This window comes from Hyperolius riggenbachi, chromosome 1 (assembly GCF_040937935.1).
Source record: "Hyperolius riggenbachi isolate aHypRig1 chromosome 1, aHypRig1.pri, whole genome shotgun sequence".
Classification (NCBI taxonomy): domain Eukaryota; kingdom Metazoa; phylum Chordata; class Amphibia; order Anura; family Hyperoliidae; genus Hyperolius; species Hyperolius riggenbachi.
The window spans coordinates 179957478-179980614 of NC_090646.1; the positions used below are offsets into that span (position 1 = coordinate 179957478).

The following is a 23137-nucleotide window of genomic DNA, read 5'->3' on the forward strand; positions in this document are numbered from 1 at the left end:
ATTTAGGGGGAAGCCAATTAACTTATCTCTATGTTTTTGTTTTGATCCATGACTCAACTTACAAATAAATTCAACTTCAAAAAACAACTTTCCAGTCTGAAACCTGTTTGTCTGTGGGAGATTACACATACTTAAGATTTTTAGTTAGACAAATATAGTACATAGTACAAATAAGGTGGGATGCGAAAGTTTGGGCAACCTTGTTAATCGTCATGATTTTCCTGTAGAAATTGTTGGTTAGTACGATAAAACAGTTAAATATATCATACAGGAGACATACACAGTGATATTTGAGATGTGAAATGAAGTTTATTGGATTTACAGAAAGTGTGCAATAATTTTTTAAACAAAAATTAGGCAGTTGCAGAAATGTGTTGTCATTTTATTGATTCCAAAACCTTTAATTATTGGGACTTAAATTGGCTTGGTAAGCTCAGTGACCCCTGACCTACCTACACAGGTAAATCTAATTATGAGAAAGAGTATTTAAGGGGGTCAGTTGTAAGTTTCCCTCCTCTTTTAATTTTCTCTGAAGAGTAGCAATATGGGGGCCTCAAAACAACTCTCAAATGACCTGAAGACAAAGATTGTTCACCATCAAGGTTTAGAAGAAGCATGCAGAAAGCTGCCTGTTTCCACAGTTAGGAACATATTGAGGAAGTGCTGCTAGTGGGTCCCAGGCTTAAGAGTTGACTGGTGCAGATCTAACATGGTAGTAATATGGCAAGCTGATCTGTTGGAAAAGGTGGCCTCATATGACCCAGCCTTGGAAAGTGCTCATTCTACCACCAATATCTGTATAAAGAGATTGCATGGCTGCTTGCTTGATTGTATACATATATTAATTTATGGGTGCAGCTGAAATAGTCAATCTAATAAAACAAGTGTCAGCCTGTTCTGACTATGTAACTGTATCAGTTCAAGCTTTACGTAATTCAGGATGAGTGTTCCTGAAGTAAAGCTAGAAAGTGAACATGTTATTGTCATGACGCAGTGATCTGTCACTTTGCAGTTCATTTTTTATGCATGAAATAAAAGTAAAATAAAAAAATACTTTTGTGTAATTTTATGCGAACATTAAAGTACACGAGCCAAAGAACTACAGGCTAGGAAGCTGATGCACTATATAAATTAGCCATACAATTCTCTAACTGCAAACACGAATTAAGTTTGGGTGTAAAATAGAGCTGCTCAGTGGTCTCTGCATACACCACATTCTCAGCAATTAAAAAACAGGTCAGCTAGAAGCAATATATGCAGTAGCCTGGCCACACATGTTCTCTCATAACAAAGCATGGCTCTGGTATGCTCAGGTACAGGGGAACCCATGAGGAAAGGGTGTTCAGGTGATCAAAACAGTTTCCTTCAAAATAAAAAGGTGTTATGCAGTATTTTTAACCATTGTATTTTCTATATCTAACGGTATTCAACAGTTGGAGAGGGTTAGGGCCTGTTTCCAATAGACCCGATTCGCGGCCATTTTCTGCACACGGTTTTGGATTTGGAAATGCAGCCTATTGCAATCAATCGGTTGCATCCAAATTGCATGCGAGAAAAAAAAAATGATGCATGCTTCAAATTTCCACAAAACGTATCCAAATTCCCATAGTTGTGCATTGCACCTCTATAGCGATTTGGAGGCATCAGCATAGGCGCCGCGTTAGTTTCCGAAATGGAAGTGGCACCCCAGTGGAAATGCAACCTAAGTGAATAAAAACCAACATGCAACTGAATTGCTTTTGGGAGAAACGATACTGGCTATATGATGAGAGAAGGAAATCAGAAACTAGAACATTTGCTCAGCTTGATACACTATGTACTGTATGCACTTTATGCCATATCGTCTTTCATAAACTCCACACTGGCTGTGTAGCCCTTTGTTCTTGACAGCAGTCACTATTTATCTCTGTTATACCAGCCTTCACTCCTGTGTGCTTGATAAGGAATGGCCAAAGGTTTCTCCGACTCTGGCAGGCTTGCTAAACACATTGAGACTACACCACCCGCCTAACACACTGACCTTCTCCAAGGCTGGAAACACTAGAGGACACTAGAGATCCTGTTATTCTGTAAATCTGTGCTGGATTGTTAAACAAGTGTCTCTTCCTTGGTGCCAATCCACCCTGAATCATATCTAACCGTTACAAGGATTGCTGAAAGGCTAGTAAAATTGCAGTTAAGCGATTGCAGTCACATGTATGCATCTCCAGTGACAAATTTTGCAATAAACCATGCTTGTCATAGATTTACTGGACAGGCAAATGTTTACACTGAGGCCGGCATCACAATGCAGATGGGCGGCAGCGGTGAAAACAGGCCTTCGGGGATGACCACCTTATTACGCGGTAATCCCTGCCTGGCATCCGGCCACACAGGTAGTGAGGGTCCTGAGGCTGTACAAACAGAACTCCAATTACCCGACTGCTGCTTAAGGCTACTTGCACACCAAGACGTTGCGTTAGGTGCCACGTTAAGGTCGCATAACGTGCACCTAACGCAACGTATGGTGGTGCGGGAGAGGCCGGTAGAGACACTCCGCATCACGTGGTCCCGCCGGCCAATCAGCGGCCGCCAGTGCAGTGAATATTAAGTAGCCATGTGCGCGGCTACTGTAGCTGCATCTCCCCGCCTCCTCTCTGCCCCCCACTGAGCATGTGCAAACAGTCTAACGCGGCTATAGCCGCTCTAACGTCGTAGCATGCTGCACTTTCGGCAGAACGTGCAGCGTTACATGTAACGCAACGTGGGCTGTGTGAACAGCCCACTTGTGTTACATTGCTGTGCGTTGGGGGGAGCGTTACAGGCGCACTAACGTGCGCCTGTAACGTCTTAGTGTGTAAACAGCCTTAGGGCTCATTCAAATTAGGGGTGATTTCGGGCTTTTTTTTTTTTTTACCGCTGGCGATTTTATAAATCGCCTTAAAAGCGCTAGTGCAATGTTAGCTTATGTGAGTGTTCTTACATAAGCGATTAGCTTTCTATCTAATTGCAAACACGGCTCCTGTACCATTTTCAGAGCTTTTACGATTCAATAGAAAGGATACGGAAACCACTAAGTGCTTGAAAAAGCGCTTTGAAAATCGATTTCCCGAGCGCTTTACATTAAAATACAGTGTATTTATTTATTTCCGGGGCAAAGAGTTTACTTCCTGACGGACGCCAGGAAGTGAAAAAAAAAATGCTACACAAAAGCGCTGAGAAAAGCGAAAATCAATCTGAAACACGTAGAAAAGACCCTTCAAAATTGCTACATAAATTGCTTAGGGATTGCGACTTATAATGTGAGCAAGGCCTTAGGGTCGGTTCACATTTGTGAGGCATCCATTCAGCACAGAGCAGAGGGGACAGTTCTGGGGCCGCTCAACTACATTTTACCGTTGCGTTTGTGTCCGGTTGCATTGCACCATAGGTGGCTTTTGCAGCGCATCCACTTGTCTAAAAAAAAAAAAAAACAATGCAGCAAGTTTGGACTCTGCTAACAATAAGTTCCGCTTACTGTGCTAAGTGGAGATTGTAAAACAAGAGGGAACTGAGCTTAACTAACCTTTCAGCAATCACCACTATCATAAAATTATTAAAAAGGAAAATAAATATGGCAGCCTCCATACACTTCTCGTTTAAAGGAATCCTTAAGCTTAGAAGGGAAAAAAAATCAGTTTTACTCACCTTGGGCTTCCACCAGCTCCCTGCAGTTGTCCCATGCCCACACAGTCACTCACGGATCCTCCTGTCCCCCGCCGCCAGCTACTGTCACTTGGCCTACAGGCTTACTGCGCCTGCCTGGCCACGTGTCTATTTCTACGTGTTCCCGTCCACGATAGCGCCCTGGACGCTATTGCGGACGGGAATGCGTAGAAGGCCAAACATGGGCAGGCCTGTTGGCGAAGTGACAGTAGCTGGCAGCAGGGAACAGGAGAATCCAATTGTGCCTGCGAGGGCACGGGGCAGCTGCAAGTGGGTAGAAGCCCCAGGTGAGTAAAACAAATTTTTTATTTCAAACTTAAGTGTCTCTTTAAAGATGGCAATGCTGAGTATATTTGATAAAGGTAGCTACAGTAAATATAAAAAAGCAATGATATTTTCACTCTGCCATGTGGCTAGAAAGGCAATCCTATCTAATTGGAACCAGTCTGTTATACCTACTAAGGCCGAATGGATCAACACAGTTAACAAAATTGCGTAAGATGACATATAAAAGTCGAAACTGTCCCAATAAGTTTGATAACATCTGGTCTCGGTGGTGTGATAAATACTGCAAGAATGTATTGACTGATGTCTAGATATGATTTGCTCTGGGTGCTTGCTCTTATTGATGGTTGGACCCTGACCTTTGGGTGTGCTGATGTGCATCGGTGGGCCTTGGTGGGTGGCTGGTGCAGGTTTCAGACAACATACATAATTGTCGACTCTAATGGCTAGTAGTGCTATATGGTACAATAACCTTTTAAAAATAAAATGAAAAGTACTCTAATTCTGAGATCAGTGGCAGTGCCAGGGGGGTGTGTTTATTATTTATAGCTTGTTATTAAAAAAATAAGCCAGTAAATGGAAATAAAGGTAAGAAAAACTATTTGTGTACTATTTTCATATTTTTTTTAGGATTTAGTAAAAGGAGGTAAGAATGTTTGCTTCCTGAATAAGGATCCACTAGTCACTTCACACACCAAGGAAGCCAAATGGCAAGAAAGTACAGAAGCAACAAAGATCAGCCATCTATTGGATCACAAGTCATTGCACACAGGACAGTGCATCTACAGTATATTTGCCTGCATGTGCGCACTGCACCATCAAGGTGAAATGCGACCTTTGTGCAAAGCCACAGCCTGGCAAATATCCTCTGAAGTCCCAGGGACGCGAAAGTTAGTCAATGTTCCGGCCCCGCCTCTGGTTCACTTCTGGAATTTCAGACTTTAAAGGGGAACTGAAGAGAGAGGTATATGGAGGCTGCCATGTTTATTTCCTTTTAAGCAATACCAGTTGCCTGGCAGCCCTGCTGATCCTCTGCCTCTAATACTATTAGCCATAGCCCCTGAACAAGCATGCAGCAGATCAGGTGTTTCAGACTTTAAAGTCAGATCTGACAAGACTAGCTGCATGCTTGTTTCTGGTGTTATTAGGATACTACTGCAGTGAAATAGACCAGCGGGGCTGCCAGGCAACTGGTATTGATTAAAAGGAAATAAAAATAGCAGCCTCCGTATACCTCTTACTTCAGTTCCCCTTTAAAGTAAAAACCACGGCGCCTGCATTGCTGTGTCCTCGCTCCCGCTGATGTCACCAGAAGCGTACTGTGCAGGCCCAGTGTCCTCGCTCCCACAGATGTCACCAGGAGTGTACTGCGCAGGCACAGACCATCTGTGCCTGCGCAGTACACTCCTGGTGACATCTGTGGGAGCGAGGACACGGCAACGCAGGCAAATTCCAGAAGTGAACCGGAGGCGGGGCCGGAGCATCGGTGAGTGGCTGCGCGGGCACAGGATGTCTGCGGGGGACCATTAGAAGCCCCGGGTAAGTTCAACTCATTTTCTCTCGACCCTCCTACAGTATTCCTTTAAAACGTAATATTTTATTGAAAATTGATAAAGCAGCAAGAAAACAAGTGTCGGATCTAATGTAATGTACCCCGTTTCGGACATAACATCCATTTTAAAACTGCCATAAGCACAATCTTTTTCAAGCTGTCATAAGCACAATTGTGCTTGTGGCAGCTTGAAAAAGGATGCTATATCCAAAACACCTTGTGTCACGTTAGACACGGCACTTGTTTTTATGCTGCTTTTTACCATTTTTCAATAAAATATTACATTTTATGAAGATGGTGCAGATGATTTAGTACTCACTTTTGTAAGGTACTGCAAATGTTCCTAATATGTGTTCCCTGCAAACACCTTGTGAAGCAGGAGACCAGTGTTTGGGAGGAATGGCATTTACTGGAAATGATCTGGAATAAGGAAGTGACAAAAAAAAAAAAAAAAACATTTATAATCTCGTTTTAATTGCCCAATAACTAACATGGCGTGTGTCTGATAAGTATTTGCCAAATTTCAATGAAGGTCTTTAAAATGGCTACAAAATGCCTGCCAGTAGGATTGCACAACAAAGTACAAACACTGTGTGGTTAAAGGCAGTTGCCTGAGAAGCAATAAACACACTGCCTAACAACGTCTGAAATCTAAGCCTAATCCTACATAACATATAGCGACTTCCGGATTTTCTCTCTAGTACCTGTCTGTATTTTACTGTAACTTTCCCCCTACCAACAGCTTATGCACAGTGTGCATTGCTTTCAGGCCGTTCAAACCCAATCGACAGACTTGCTGTGAGAGGGGAACATCAAAGCTTCCTATCTGCACTGTGCCAATACAAGAGAGGCATAGACTGAATATGCAATGAGCAAATATTTCTACCATGTAAGACATGTTTAGTCACAAAGTACACATGGAAACAATTTGCACTCTGCCCTGCTAGCTAAGGAAATCTAAATAGAACCTCTTTTTAAACATAGAGGTTTTACTTGTAAGCGTATAGAATTGTACTTAGAAATTAAACACCACAGTCCAAATGATAATGCAGACCTGTGTCAAAAATAAGCTTAAGTTACATAGTTACATAGTTACATAGTTATTTGGGTTGAAAAAAGACATACGTCCATCGAGTTAAACCAGAGAACAAAGTACAACTCCAGCCTGCTCCCTCACATATTCCTGTTGATCCAAAGGAAGGCGAAAAACCCTTACAAGGCATAGTCCAATTAGCCCCAAAAGGGAAAAAGAATTCCTTCCCGACTCCAGATGGCAATCAGATAAAATCCCTGGACCAAAGTTTTAATGTGTCATATGTCAACACCAAAAGTTAACAATTGTTTCGGGGCCACAAGGGGTCCCCTTCATCAGAACAGTGCAGACAAACAATATTACACAAAGTTGCACCAAACCTATATACCTTATGACATAATAAAACCCCCCCTCATGATCAAAACACTCCCCCTCCCTCCACAATGTAAACATCACCTTCCTCTCCATTTGCGGCCCTCGGTACAATATTTTGTGGCCCGCGCCGGCAAAAGCAAAAGAGACACGGACGCGAACTAGTTTACCTTATAGTTCGCTTCAGTGCTCCTAAGTAATCCGCCGCATCCCTGCCACTAAACGAGGGCTGCAGAGCCCCCAAATCCCCCGGGCAAACACCCACGACTGCGCTGAGGGGCAGAGCTTCCAGCTGTAGCTCTGCCCCTCCTGACGTCAATCGCCGCACGGATCGCCGCCTCTCCCAGCCCCTCTCTGTGAAGGAAGAGCGAGAGGGGCAGGCAGAGGCGGCGATTGACGTCAGGAGGGGCAGAGCTGAAGCTGAAAGCTCTGCCCCTTCCAGGAAATGCTGGCGGATTGCCCCCGGGCGATTTGGGGGCTCTGCAGCCCTTGTTTTGCGGCGGGGACACGGCGGATTACTTGTAATGGGAGCACTGACGCGAACTATAAGGTAGGACACTTCATGTTCAGAAGAAATAATTAAAACTGTTAATGACATTTGAGGACTTTTTTTGTGAAATCCCTTATGCGGCCCAGCCTCATCATGACTTTGCCTCCTGTGGCCCTCAGGTAAATTAAGTTTGAGACCCCTGCTCTAAGGCGTCTTTTCTCTAGACTAAATAAACCCAGTTTATCTAACCTTTCTTGGTAAGTGAGACCTTTCATCCCACGTATCAATTTTGCTGCTCGTCTCTGCACCTGCTCTAAAACTGCAATATCTGGTGCCCAGAACTGAATTCCATATTCCAGATGTGGCCTTACTAGAGAGTTAAACAGGGGCAATATTATGCTAGCATCTCGAGTTTTTATTTCCCTTTTAATGCATCCCAAAATTTTGTTAGCTTTAGCTGCAGCGGCTTGGCATTGAGTACGATTATTTAACTTGTTGTCGATGAGTACTCCTAAGACCTTCTGCAAGTTTGATGTCCCCAACTGTATCCCATTTATTTTGTATAATGCTAGACCATTGGTACGACCAAAATGCATGACTTTACATTTTTCAACATTGAATTTCATCTGCCATTTATGTGCCCATATAGCCATCCTATCCAGATCCTGTTGCAATATGTTCCTATCTTCCTGAGAGTTGATGATTCTGCACAAATTTGTATCATCTGCAAAAATAGCAACATTGCTTACTACTGCATCTACTAGGTCATTAATAAATAAATTTAAGAGCACTGGACCCAGTACAGACCCCTGTGGGACCCCACTGCTAACAGTCACCCATTTTGAGTATGATCCATTGACCACAACTCTTTGTTTTCTGTCCATTAGCCAGTTCCCTATCCATGCACACAGACTCTTCCCCAGTCCTTGCATCCTCAACTTCTGCACCAGACTTTTGTGTGGAACAGTGTCGAAGGCCTTTGCAAAGTCAAAGTATATCACATCTACAGCATTCCCAATATCCACATTAGCGTTCACTACCTCATAAAAGCTGAGCATGTTAGTCAAACAGGACCTGTCTTTAGTAAACCCATGTTGATGCTGAGAAATAAGATTATTTTCTACTATGAAGTCCTGTATAGTATCTCTTAGTAACCCCTAAAATAGTTTGCATACAACTGATATTAAGCTTACAGGTCTATAATTTCCTGGATCTGATTTTTTGCCCTTCTTAAATAATGGGAAAACGTGGGCTGTACGCCAATCCACTGGGACTCTGCCAGTTGAAAGAGAGTCACAAAAGATAAGATAAAGGGGTTTAGCTATAACTGAACTTAATTCCCTTAGGACCCGAGGATGCATGCCATCCGGGCCAGGTGCCTTGTCTATTTTTAATTTATTTAGTCTTGCCTTCACTTCTTCCTGCGTTAAGTATTTAATATTACAGTTAGAAGATTGAAACTCTTCTGCATCTGTAATTTGCAACAGTGATGTTTCCCTTGTGAAGACAGAAGCAAAGAAAGCATTTAATAACCCTGTCTTACCTTGGTCATCCACTATTGAGTTCCCACCCTCATCCTTTAGGAGTCCAATACAGTCAACCGTTCTTTTTTTAGAGTTGATGTACTTGTAAAACTTCTTTGGGTTAGATTTGATATCCCTAGCGATTTGATTTTCAGCTTCAATCTTTGCCAGCCTAATTTCTTTTTTACAACTTTTATTGCACTCCTTATTAATGCAGCCTCGGTTCCCTCCTGTTTTAGGACATTATAGGCATTCTTTTTCCCCTTCATTTTATATCTAACCTTTCTATTCATCCATAGAGGCCTTTTTTGATTCCTAGACATTTTGTTTCCATATGGGATATACATACTACAATATTGATTGAGAATAAGTTTAAAAGCTTGCCATTTCCCTTCAGTGTCCTCTCCTTGTAGTACATTATCCCAGTTCACCAAACGTAGTGCCTGCCTGAGTTGATTGAACTTTGCTTTTCTAAAATGCATAGTTTTAGTGGTCCCGCTGCCCCGGGGCCTATCAGTCACCAGATCAAATGTTATCATGTTGTGATCACTATTTCCCAAATGTTCTTGAACCTGCACATTTGATACATTATCTGGTCTATTAGAAATGCTCAGGTCCAGTAACGCATTTCCCCTAGTTGGTTCAGTTACCATTTGAGTCAAGTAATTGTCCTGTAGTGATGGCAGAAATCTGCTGCTTTTACCAGAATGGGTAGTTTCAATACTCCAGTCAATGTCTGGAAAGTTGAAGTCACCCATAACTATGACCTCATTTTTAATTGCAGCTTTTTCAATCTGCTGTAGTAATTGCAGTTCTGCAGCTTCATGAATATGTGGTGTCCTGTAGCATACCCCAATAAGCAATTGGCAACCTTTGCTGTGCCTGCGGCGATCTGAAGACAGGTGAGTTTTTAACTGCCCACTCCCCCCGCCACTCTGCCTAGTGCCCCCTCCTACACTAGGGGAAGCTGCATATCTAATCTACGCTGGGGGAACCTACCTAATCTATACTGGGGGAACCTACCTATCTAATCTATGCTGGGAGAACCTACCTATCTAATCTACGCTGGGAGAACCTACCTATCTAATCCACGCTGGGAGAACCTACCTATCTAATCTATGCTGGGAGAACCTACCTACAGTGGGTTGCAAAAGTATTCGCCCCCCTTGAAGTTTTCCACATTTTGTCACATTACTGCCACAAACATGCATCAATTTTATTGGAATTCCACGTGAAAGACCAATACAGAGTGGTGTACATGTGAGAAGTGGATCGAAAATCATACATCATTCCAAACATTTTTTACAAATAAATAACTGCAAAGTGGGGTGTGCGTAGTTATTCAGCCCCCTGAGTCAATACTTTTGTAGAACCACCTTTTGCTGCAATTACAGCTTCCAGTCTTTTAGGGTATGTCTCTACCAGCTTTGCACATCTAGAGACTGAAATCCTTACCCATTCTTCTTTGCAAAACAGCTCCAGCTCAGTCAGATTAGATGGACAGCGTTTGTGAACAGCAGTTTTCAGATCTTGCCACAGATTCTCGATTGGATTTAGATCTGGACTTTGACTGGGCCATTCTAACACATAGATATGTTTTGTTTTAAACCATTCCATTGTTGCCCTGGCTTTATCTTTAGGGTCATTGTCCTGCTGGAAGGTGAACATCCGCCCCAGTCTCAAGTCTTTTGCAGTCTCCAAGAGGTTTTCTTCCAAGTTTGCCCTGTATTTGGCTCCATCCATCTTCCCATCAACTCTGACCAGCTTCCCTGTCCCTGCTGAAGAGAAGCACCCCCCGAGCATGATGCTGCCACCACCATATTTGACAGTGGGGAATATGGTGTGTTCAGAGTGATGTGCAGTGTTAATTTTCTGCCACACATAGCGTTTTGCATTTTGGCCCAAAAGTTCCATTTTGGTCTCATCTGACCAGAGCACCTTCTTCCACATGGTTGCTGTGTCCCCCACATGGCTTGTGGCAAACTGCAAACGGGCCTTCTTTTGCTTTCTGTTAATGCCTTTCTTCTTGCCACTCTTCCATAAAGGTCAACTTTGTACAGTGCATGACTAATAGTTGTCCTACGGACAGAGTCTCCCACCTGAGCTGTAGATCTAAGCAGCTCGTCCAGAGTCACCATGGGCCTCTTCACTGCATTTCTGATCAGCACTCTCCTTGTTCGGCCTGGGAGTTTAGGTGGATGGCCTTGTCTTGGTAGGTTAACAGTTGTGCCATACTCCTTCCATTTCTGAATGATCGCGTGAACAGTGCTCCTTGGGATGTTCAAGGCTTTGGAAATCTTTTTGTAGCCTAAGCCTGCTTTAAATTTCTTAATAACTTGATCCCTGACCTGTCTTGTGTGTTCTTTGGACTTCACGGTGTTGTTGCTCCCAATATTCTCTTAGACAACCTCTGAGGCCCTCACAGAGCAGCTGTATTTGTACTGACATTAGATTACACACAGGTGCACTCTATTTAGTCATTAGCACTCATCAGGCAATGTCTATAGGCAACTGACTGCACTCAGATCAAAGGGGGCCGTATAATTATGCACACACCACTTTGCAGTTATTTATTTGTAAAAAGTTTTGGGAATCATGTAGGATTTTGGTTCCACTTCTCATGTGTACACCACTTTGTGTTGGTCTTTTATGTGGAATTCCAATAAGATTGATTCATGTTTGTGGCAGTAATATGACAAAATGTGGAAAACTTCAAGGGGGCCGAATACTTTTGCAACCCACTGTATCTAATCTATTCTGGGGGAACCTACCTATCTAATCTATTCTGGGGGAACCTACCTATCTAACCTATACTGAGGGAACCTACCTATCTAATCTATACTGGGGGACGCTGCCTATCTAACCTATACTGAGGGAACCTACCTATCTAATCTACACTGGAAGAACCTACCTAGCTAACCTATACTGAGGGAACCTACCTATCTAATCTATACTGGGGGACGCTGCCTATCTAACCTACACTGGGGGAACCTACCTACCTAATCTATACTCGGGGAACCTACGTAACCTATACTGAGGGAACCTACCTATTTAATTTATACTGGGGGACGCTGCCTATCTAACCTATACTGAGAGAACCTACCTATCTAATCTATACTGGGGGACGCTGCCTATCTAACCTATACTGAGAGAACCTACCTATCTAATCTATACTGGGGGACGCTGCCTATCTAACCTATACTGGGGGAACCTACCTACCTAATCTATACTGGGGGAACCTACGTAACCTATACTGAGGGAACCTACCTATCTAACCTACGCTGGGGGAAGCTGCCTATCTAACCTACACTGGGGGAAGCTGCCTATCTAACCTACACTGGGGGAAGCTGCCTATCTAATCTACACTGGGGGAAGCTGCCTATCTAATCTACACTGGGGGAAGCTGCCTATCTAATCTACACTGGGGGAAGCTGCCTATCTAATCTACACTGGGGGAAGCTGCCTATCTAACCTACACTGGGGGAAGCTGCCTATCTAACCTACACTGGGGGAAGCTGCCTATCTAACCTACACTGGGGAAACCTACCTATCTAACCTACACTGGGGGAAGCTGCCTATCTAACCTACACTGGGGAAACCTACCTATCTAACCTACACTGGGGGAAGCTGCCTATCTAACCTACACTGGGGAAACCTACCTATCTAACCTACACTGGGGGAAGCTGCCTATCTAACCTACACTGGGGAAACCTACCTATCTAACCTACACTGGGGGAAGCTGCCTATCTAACCTACACTGGGGGAAGCTGCCTATCTAACCTACACTGGGGGAAGCTGCCTATCTAACCTACACTGGGGGAAGCTGCCTATCTAACCTACACTGGGGGAAGCTGCCTATCTAACCTACACTGGGGAAACCTACCTATCTAACCTACACTGGGGGAAGCTGCCTATCTAACCTACACTGGGGAAACCTACCTATCTAACCTACACTGGGGGAAGCTGCCTATCTAACCTATACTGGGGGGGGAGCTGCCTATCTAACCTATACTGGGGGGGAGCTGCCTATCTAACCTACACTGGGGGAAGCTGCCTATCTAACCTACACTGGGGGAAGCTGCCTATCTAACCTATGCTGGGGGAAGCTACCTATCTATAGCCAAGCAAAGCCCCAGGGCCCCAGCCCAGCAAAGCATACAGCCAAGTAAAGCCCCCAGCCCAGCAAAGCCCCTCAAAATGCCCCCAGCACATTGCCCAGCCCAGCAAGTCACCTAGCAAAGCCAGGCCGGCTCAACATCACCGCCAGCCAGGCCGGCACAGCATCACCACCAGCCAGGCCGGCACAGCATCACCACCAGCCAGGCCGGCACAGCATCACCACCAGCTGAGTACAGCGCACAGGCCAGCCAGCCGAAGGCAAGACAGAAGCCAGGTGAGAGGCTTATATATGTGAAATATTGCCTATTGAATAAATTTAAGCTACGCCACAGCTATGTTCGAGTACATTTCCCCCCACCTATGACCACGCCCACTTTACATGGCATGGCCATGCCCATTTTTTTTGATGCACATTCGTTCCCTCTTGGTGACCAGGGGTGCCCTGGATCTCCCAGGAACCTAGAAACGCCCCTGCATCCATGTCTCGGTTATTCCCACAATGTCATAACCTTTGTCAAAGTTGAATGTGTGCACAGATATAGTGGGTGATAATAAGGAGTTAAGAAGTTATGAGCTATTAGTAATGTTATTCGTGATCTGTACACACTGTAGTATTCCATTAGTCTGGTAATAGAATGTGTGGTGGGAAATCTGTACCTAATTTTGCCTTCATCCGTGTATGTGAGAATGACTTATTTGCCCTGAAATATTTGTCCTACTTCCAACTCTCACTGTATGGGCTCTTTCACACACAGGGCTGACAGCTGTACACTTAAAGAGGAATTGCAGTGAAAATAATGTAATGGAAAAAAAATGCTTAATTTTTACAATAATTATTTATAAATGATTTAGTCAGTGTTTGCCCATTGTAAAAGCTTTCCTCTCCCTGATTTACATTCTGAAATGTATCACATAGCGGCAGCTTTACTGCTGGCAGGAGATATCTTTGGAAGGAGAGGCTGCTTTTTGGCAGTTGGAAACAGCTTTTATTTCCCACAATGCAACAAGGCTCCCACAGTGTGATGTCAGTACCTAGGTACTGGCATCATACTGTGGGAGGTGTTTCACCACAATATCAGCCATACAGTGCCCCAAGGTGAGCCATTTGAGAAAAGGTAAAGTGGGAAAGGTGATATTGGCTACTGATTGGGTTGAAGTTCAATCCTTGGTTACAGTTCCTCTTTAAAGTATCCCATAAACTCCTGATGCTGCTTGTTGTCTTGGGGGGGGGGGGGGGGGGAGAGAGGAGGAGAAGGGGTACCAATTCCTGTCCTTTTAAGTATTTGACTGGACGCACCTGTCCAAAATCTTCTTTGAAGTTCCCCAGCAGTGACAAGCAATTCAGAACTAGACAAGTGAAAGTTCCATACTGCTCATGCACAGCTTAAAAGGGACACTGAAGGGAAAATAACCTCATGATTTAATGAATTGGTTGTGTAATATGGATAATTAATAGAACATTAGTAGCAAAGAAAATACTATTTACTATAAAGAAAAGGAAGAAAATGATATACATATAAATCTACGTCGAGGCTTTGTTCACATTGCGTTCCGTCAGAGTGTCTGTCCACGTTGGCCGGTTTCTGAAGCGTTTTTTTTTTTTACCTGCGCGCCAGGGCTGTGGAGTCGGTCCAAAAATCCACCGACTCCGACTCCGACTCCGACTCCTCAGTTTAGGATTCCACCGACTCCGACTCCGACTCCACGACTCCGACTCCTCTAATTTGCATATTACAATTTTGTTGATTAAAAGTATGTAACATGAAATTCGTCTCTTAACTGCCAACGCTTAGGAATTTTAAAAGACAACTGAAGTGAGAAGGATATGTAGACTACTATATGTATTCCCTTTAGACTAAAACTAGTCCTTGGTAAGAGTACTTGTAAAAGGTACAAACCGGAACAAAGAATATCTATCAGGCCCTAGGCAATGTAAGTGTGGGTACATGTAAGAATGATGTGCAGGTACTCTGCAGGGGAATGAGGAGATTGTAAACAGACAACACCTCTGTATTCAATGTGCACAGCATTCTCAGTGGATTCCCTGCAGCTCTGTGGGGAGTGCATATGTAGAGTATAGTACTACTGTGTAACAAAGTAAACCTGAGACAGATGAAAATAAAGTTTTATACATACCTGGGGCTTCCTCCAGCCGCCTTCAGGATAATCAGTCCCTAGTTGTCCTCCTCCACCACCTGGATCTTCTGCTATGAGTCCAGGTACTTGAGTCAGTCAAGCGTAGTGCGCATGCACACACTCCGCCACCTGGAGCATACTACACCTGTGCAGCACTATTGCGCAGGTGCAGAATGTTCCTGGCTGTGGGAGCGGGGTGCGGCCGGACAGCGCTGACTGGCTGAATTACCAGGATTCATAGCAGAAGATCCGGGTGGTGGAGGACAGTGAGGGACTGATTAGCCTGAAGGGGGCTGGAGGAAGCCCCAGGTATGTATAAAACTTTACTTTTCATCCGCCTCAGTTACCCTTTAATTTGTAGTCACCAAACCAAATTTTAATAACATATCAAATTATTTGATTTTATCAGCAAAGGGAGTGCATACATTTGCATAAATCAGCATCAATGCAGAATTATTTCCATCTCGTTGACCATCTCTATTAGTGACATAGCTACACATCAGGCTTTATTCTTACAGCATAGATGTTATTTAGTATATATAAGAGATTCCTGTGTACACATCATATATACAGTCACAATCAGATATGTATATCTGACCTTAAAAATACGGGGACTGCTTTATTGAAGCAGCACAAGTAACTAATTTTGATTGGTTTATTTCATTTTTGTGGACTAAGCACAGCTATTACTGTATATATACTGTATATATACATTATTTTTAATGACTATTATCTGAGAAATAGAACATTTTATCATATTTTCTATTTTAATTACAGTTACAAATTCATTAGGAGTCGGAGTCGGAGTCGGTGCATTTTTTCCCGACTCCGACTCCAGGCACCCAAAATTGCCCGACTCCACGACTCCGACTCCACGACTCCGACTCCACAGCCCTGCTGCGCGCTGTATTTTTTTTAACCGCTTTTCTAAGCGATTTTGCCGAGCAATTGCAGTTTTTCACTTCCTGACGTAAGTCAGGAAGTGAACGCTTTGATCCGGAAAATAATAAATACAATGTATTTATTCTTAAAAATGCTAACGCAATTGCTGCACAAAGCGATTTTGTGAGAGTTTGCGTTTTTCCTATACCTTCTGTTGAGGCAAAAATCGCCTCAAAAATGGCTCCGGCACCACTTTTCTGATCTGAACGTGGACGGAACGCTCCAATCTGAACTACACCATAGAGAGGCATGGTGTAACCACTTTCAGGGCGTTTTTGAAAAAACGCCCGCACTTAAAATTGGCCAAAAACGCCTCTAGTATGAACGAGCCCTAAAAGTTAAAAAACTATTTATTAATCACAATTATAAAATATTCTTTGTTAAAAGGTATATATCTATATAGAGCCATAATCTGAAACACCGGGGGCTCTATACATATATACCTTTTAACAAAGAATGTTTTATAATTGTGATTAATAAATAGAGTTAATTGTGATTAATAAAAAGTTTTTAACTTTAAAATTGATTTAAATGTATATAATTTTCTTCCTTTTCTTTATAGTGTATTGTCGAGTCTTAGGCCACATACACACATCAGACCATAGTCTTTTGAAAAATGAAAGATCACAGACCAATTTTATCCCCTTCCATGTAGTATGAGAGCCATACTCTACACAGTCTATTCTATTGAGCTGAACTCCCCATCAGATAAACATCTTAGCAAGATGCTGCACACACAGATGCTGTACAGACACAAAAGATTAGTATCTGCAAAAGATCTGTTCCTGCCAAAGATCCGTTCCTGCAAATTGCATTCATAGTCTATGAGATCTGCAGATCATCATACACACCTTGTTTAATTGACATTCATCTGCAGATCAGAAAATCCATCCTGGTGCATCTGATCTGCAGATGAATGTCTGTTAAACAAGGTGTGCATGATGATCTGCAGATATCATAAATGCATTTTGCAGGAACGGATCTTTTGCAGATACTGATCTTTTGTGTCTGTACAGCATCTTTTGTGAGCAGCATCTTGCAAAGATTTTTTTCTGGTGGGGAGTTCAGCTCCATAGAATAGACTGTGTAGGTATGGCCCTCATACTACATGGAAGGTGGTAAAATTGGTCTATGATCTTTCATTTTCCAAAGACTATGGTCTGATGTGTGTATGAGCCCTTAGACTCAATGGAAGCACCTTTTGCCTAGAATCCTATACCCAAAGTGTGAAAATTATAGGAAAGTAGTGTGTGTACGTGCGTGCGTTTTTCTAACATTGCATCATTCTCTAATAACTGCAGTTTCCACAATACACTCAGGCTAGATTCACAGTGGGACGTTGCGTTTTGATGCCACGTTAAAGTCGCACCGCAAGCTTACAACGCAACGCGCCCAAAAAGTTGCAACGCAGCGTTACCGTCGCATACAGCAGATACAGTAAAAAATACAGGCAATGAAAAGTATGCTTCCAAGTCATTACTGAGCATGTGCAAACAGTCCAACGCAGCTAATAACGTGTATAACACACTGCATGCAGTACTTTTACTTAACGTGCTGCGTTAGAAACCAACGCAACATGTGCACTGTGAATGGTGCATTGATTTTTCATTGCAGTGAGTTATTCTGCGTTAAATGCTGTTTGAACGCGCAACTTTAACGTCCCACTGTGAACTTAGCCTCAGTCTTTTAAATGATTTCATAGAGCAGCCTAATGACTCTTTGGACTTTTCTCTGCAGAAAAACTATAAAACAAAGAAGAAACAATGAGAGACAGTTGAGATAAGCGCTTCAAAAGACAGTGCTGTCCATGACTTTATAGTGGCAGAGCTCAAAGAAGCTCTTTTGCATAGATAACAACTGAAGTTTAATGCTGGGAATACACGGTTCGTTTCTGCCGCCGATAGATGGTTGATAATTTCTGACATCTCCGATCTCCCATTCAAATGTGTGGAGAATCAAACAGCAAAAAAAAACAAAAAAAAAAAAAACGAGCGCAGAATCAAGTGGCTGATTTGTGTATTCCCACCATAACTCTTCCTGTACTGGAAACAATATGAGACTCGTATCTGTGACAATGTTTTATTTCTTAGCTGTACTATTCATACAAATCATTATATCAGTTTATTTTCACTTCAGATTCCCTTTAAGGAAGCGCTCATCCACAAGCACTTTCTTTCACTGCTTATGTGCAGTTCAAAACTCACGCATGCGCAGTTCAGAATCAATCAGCACCTCTCGGGTGATTTTCTGGGAAGCTGGGGAGTGAAGAGGACCAAGCAAGAGAAACAAGAGGGACTCCCAAGACAACTAGCACTGCCAGGCTTCTCTGAATAAGGTAATCTAGCCCTCCATGGGCTTAATTCAGTAGTTTTTTTTTTCTCCTGACCATTGATCGAAAGTATGGGCCCATAGTGTTGCACTGCATCAAACATTGCAAGGCTGCAGTTCAATGTATTTTCAATAGACTCCCTGATGGAATCTATTGAAAACTGATGTTCTGCGTGTGGAAGGAATCAGATCTATCTGATTCCTTCCTCAGTAGGAGAGAGATTGATCAAATAGACACATAAAATGTGCCCTCTCCCATACACATCAGCCATAGGAAAGGTAAGTGGCATCCGGTGCCACAGTCCCTTCTGGAAAAGAGGAAATGACTGCTGGAGATGAGAACGCTCCTAAAGATCTCAGAGCCCAGCCAGGATTACAGAATCTCCAGACTTTCATTGTGGATTTTGGTTTGTAAGTTTGATTACAATTTGCTGGTTGGGATGTGAGATTTATGTTCTTAGGGATAGAGTTTATCCGATAGTCATTCACTTTTAGATAAGAAGCTGTATATTCCAGCTTCCAGCACCTCTGTCACGCTCCACCTGGGAGGACAGGCCTGCAGTAACTTAGTTAACAGTAAGCTATGCATAGCCTTCTATCTATTTATACATTACATGGAAACCATAGGGTAGCTACATCATTTAGCTGAGAAACAGCTGCAGACTTGTGAAATCATCACCAAAATCTCAGAGAAACACTATTTGTTGCTAAGCAATGTCTCCCGTCAGTGTCCTCATGTAAAGGGGAACTACACTATATCAACCAAACCTCCCCCCAGACAGTCAGTTCTGTACATTTTCAGAGGCAAATGATAGACTCTCTGCAGCCTTACCGTGCGTCCCTTGTGATAGCACTCCCAAGGCCAGGAGCACTCTGCACTTGCACAGTTCACAAAGACATAAACTACGCAAGTGCAGAGTCCTCCCAGTTACGGGAGCGCGATCAAGAGAGGCGCACAACACACCTGAACATGCACAAAAGCCAGCTGCAGCCTGGAGAACAGGGGAACTTCAGCACTGGAACAGTTAGACTTCTAGGGGCGGGAAGAAGCCCTAAGTTAGTAAAGCGGCACCCTTTTTTTAATTTCACCTCATGTGTCTTTTTAACCTCCCTGGCATTCAATTTCCCCAGGATTTATGTGCAAAAAGTGGTTCAATCAATTAAAATTATTTTCAAGCATTTTTTTTGTAATCATTATTTTTTTAATATTGAATTCAATACAGGTTATTGTATTATTATATGTTTTATGCCACATGTTAGTGACACTTCGTGACCATGGCGTCATCAACACCGATCGCCAAGGGACACGTCATCGCTGAGGGAGAAGAAAATCCACTGAAGGACACGGAAGAAGACACTGGGGAAGCTATCAGAGGTATGCGACGAGGGATCACCACGCCAAAGGTGAGTATAAGACCCCAAGTCTCCCCCTTATGCGTGATGTATGGTGAGCATTGGAAGCTAAGCTTCCAATCAGGGCAGTTTGTATGCTAAATTTCTCCCAGGGGAGGGTGTAAAGCTGAACCCTCCACCTGTGGGCTCAAAAACATAATTTGCAATGCAGTATTTAAGGGGGGGGGGGGGGGGGGGTGTCACTGCAGGCGAGCGATCCGATCTGGGAGGAGGGTGGCTGCAGGGGGCCGCCACAATTTCTCTGCCCCGCCAGCTACACGTGCGCGTGGGTTCCCTAGGATGGCTAGATGCTTGGTTTTCACAGTGTGGGTAGCACAGATCGCTACCCACAGTGTGCCGACAGGGATCCGGCCATCCTAGGGAATCCCATAGACGTTTAAAAAGTGGAGCCGGCAGGGCAGAGCAGCTAAAAATCTCCCTGGCGGCTTGGTCGAGCCTAGTTCGTCAAAACCACTTTCAGCATTTATTTGCTGGACTCGTCCACAGTGCTAGGTGGGGGTGGGGGGTAAGATCTACTGAGGCCCATTTTACTCTTGCAGGGTAAACCTGCGTTAGGTTACCCTATTTTGCTGAAAAAGCAACTAAAGTCTATGGAGAATTTCACATGTATTGCAGTCTTTTGCAGTGCGCTGGAAGAATCCAACCCGACGTAAGGGCAACAGCGCGTTACCGCAAGCACGTGCTTAACACACAATGCTTGAAGCAATGAAAATCTGTTGGCGACGCACACCATGTAAATGGCGCTGTGCACATGTGCAGACCAACGGGAATCCCAGTGACGTACTTCCCACCCATCAAGAGTTTAATCAGAAGATAAAAAGGAGATAGGCACAGCTGCTAAAATACCCTTTATTGTGGCTGGGTTGACACACAAAAAAAAAAACTTACAGTAGTGTGTGGGGGGACGACGACAAGTCTGACAGCTGTTTCGCAGGGACTAGCCCTGCTTCATCAGAGAGACTCTGATGAAGCAGGGCTAGTCCCTGCAAAACAGCTGTCAGGCTTGTCCTTTCCCCCACTGCTGTAAGAGTTTTTGTGTCAACCCAGCCACAATAAAGGGTATTTTAGCAGCTGTGCCCATCTCCTTCTTCTCTTCAGATTAAAATCGTGAACTACCATTGAAGCATGCTGCAGGCAGGGCCGGCCCGCTCATGAGGCGGGGTGAAACTTTTGCCTCAGGCGGCACATTTCTAGGGGCGGCACCCGCCCATCCGTGGGTGCGGGGAGCCGGCCGCCGAGCTGGAGGGGTAGCTGGCAGGAGGTATTGGGCCTAGTGGCGGGTCGGACCCCCCCCCTCCCTCGCCTGGGTCCCCCGATCTGCGCTCCCCTCCAGCCTTAAATAGAAGCAGCCGCTACTTGTAAGACGCAGGGGCGGGGAGGACTCACCTCTTCCTCGTTCCAGCGTGCGCTCCACTGACGTCACTTCCTGCAACACTGCAGGAAGTGACGTCAGTGGAGCGCACACTGGGAAGAGGGGAGTCCTCCCCGCCCGTGCCTCTTACGAGTAGCGGCTGCTTCTATTTAAGGCTGGAGGGGAGTGCAGATCGGGGGACCTAGGCGAGGGAGGGGGTCCGATTCCCCTCCCCGCCGCTAGGCCCAATACCCCCGTCCTGCCAGCTACCCCACCAGCGGGGGGGCGGCGTTGCAAATCAGGCGGCAAAAAGTCTAGGGCCAGCCCTGGCTGCAGGTAAGCCCAGTGTGGCAGTATCCACCCCTGCTGCATTTTGTGCAAGTGCTTTCTCCTCTCCATATTTGCACCACCCATCAAGAGGTAAGTTGCTGAGCAGGGGCGACGCTATGCATATGACCCTGTCAGCGCAGGGTCTGACGCAATATCATATTATTGACTTTTTGCGTTGCGGCAAGGGCCTCGCATCCCCACCACACGCAATGCAAAAAGCATAAAACCAGCCTCAATGTGGCCACCACTCATTCCCCCACAGAATGCTCTACAATAACACATACTCCAGTACTTTTCTTTCCTTTTATGCACACTAAACACAAACGCCTGCGTGCTGATCACTCCCAGACACAGCTGCACACAACTTCAGCAGCAGGGCTTACATAAGTAGCACTGCCTGTTTGTCCTGGATGGAGGATACAGTCAGAATGTCACCCTGGCTGCTCAGCGCAGATGGTGACACTCCAGAGACAAACAAGCCCGGCTACAGGGAGGCGACCCCGCCACATTACACCCCTCTCCCCCCACTTCTGCCCTCCCCTGCCCACCATTATTTATCGCAGCCCCGGCCGCACACCCGCCGCTCAGCCATTTCCCTTAAAGTTTCCTACTTACTCTGCAGAAGCTGCTGCAGCCCGTACGGAAGACCATGACAGCCTCCCACTGACAGTATAGGACGGGGAGGTTCCATGCGGCAACATCGCTACAACTAAGGGGATACACGTCAAAACGGCTAGTTTTCAATAGATATCATTTATTAAAACTTTTATTTAGTAAAATGTTTCAATTTTTCTCTAAGAGAACAACTTCTTTATTCCTTTATATTCTTCAGTTAATGTTGGTATTCCCCGTACACACAATGGAACCGTCCCAATAGAAAAGCAGGGCGGCTCTGGTGTTTTTCAGAACTTTGCCACTAGATGGCACCAGTGCACTTGTTTTCTTCGTTGGAAGCGCTTGTGGAAAAAAAAAAGCACAAAGGAAGTTATCAAGCATATCTCCATCAGAAAACGAGGCATTCGTTATTATAGTTGTTTTGGGTTGAAATTGGGAACACAATTGTCTGTGCAGAAAAGCATGCGTTTTAAAGCACATGTTCTTGCGTTTTAATACTCTCTCTTTTCAACATGAGAGAAAATACAGTATGGCCCTGTTCATGTTACCACATGCAGATGGCCGTGCGATTGGAACGCAACGCGTACAAACGCAAGCCATCTGCGTTTGCATGTGTTGCGTGGCTGATACCCATTCACTGTAGTGAATGGGTCAGCCCGCGCGTTTTGGGAAAAATACGTACAGCATGCGTTCGTGGACCGCACTGGTCTGGAACGCATGCAGTGTGAACGTTAGACAGTGCAGTCTATGTACTTCTGGTGTTGTGCGTGTCTGCCTCCTGCACGCGTTGGCAGACGGAGCCTATCTCTTTCACACCAAAAATCAGAAATGCCATTGCAAACATTGCTGTTTTACAATGCGATATTCCTGCGTTTTGCGATTTTGTCTGTGTTGGACTCAATCAAAAAGCAAGAAAATGCAGCAAGGTCAGCGATAGCCTTTTGTAAAAATGGGATTGCATTGA

General features: G+C 44.3%; 1 protein-coding gene across 3 annotated transcripts in view; it reads right to left on the reverse strand.

Annotated features, from left to right (window-relative positions):
• The window catches only part of LOC137570123 (uncharacterized), a 157176-nt gene extending 134943 nt beyond the window's left edge, over positions 1-22233 (reverse strand). Inside the window, exon 1 of one of the 3 annotated variants that reach the window (XM_068278895.1) lies at positions 22174-22233. The gene's annotated coding sequence lies outside the window, so the exon portion shown is untranslated. Of the gene's footprint in view, positions 1-5840; positions 5860-22173 lie in introns of those variants that run through there. The other 2 variants (XM_068278893.1, XM_068278894.1) reach the window with 2 other exon arrangements.
• Between the last annotated feature and the right edge of the window lie 904 nt (positions 22234-23137).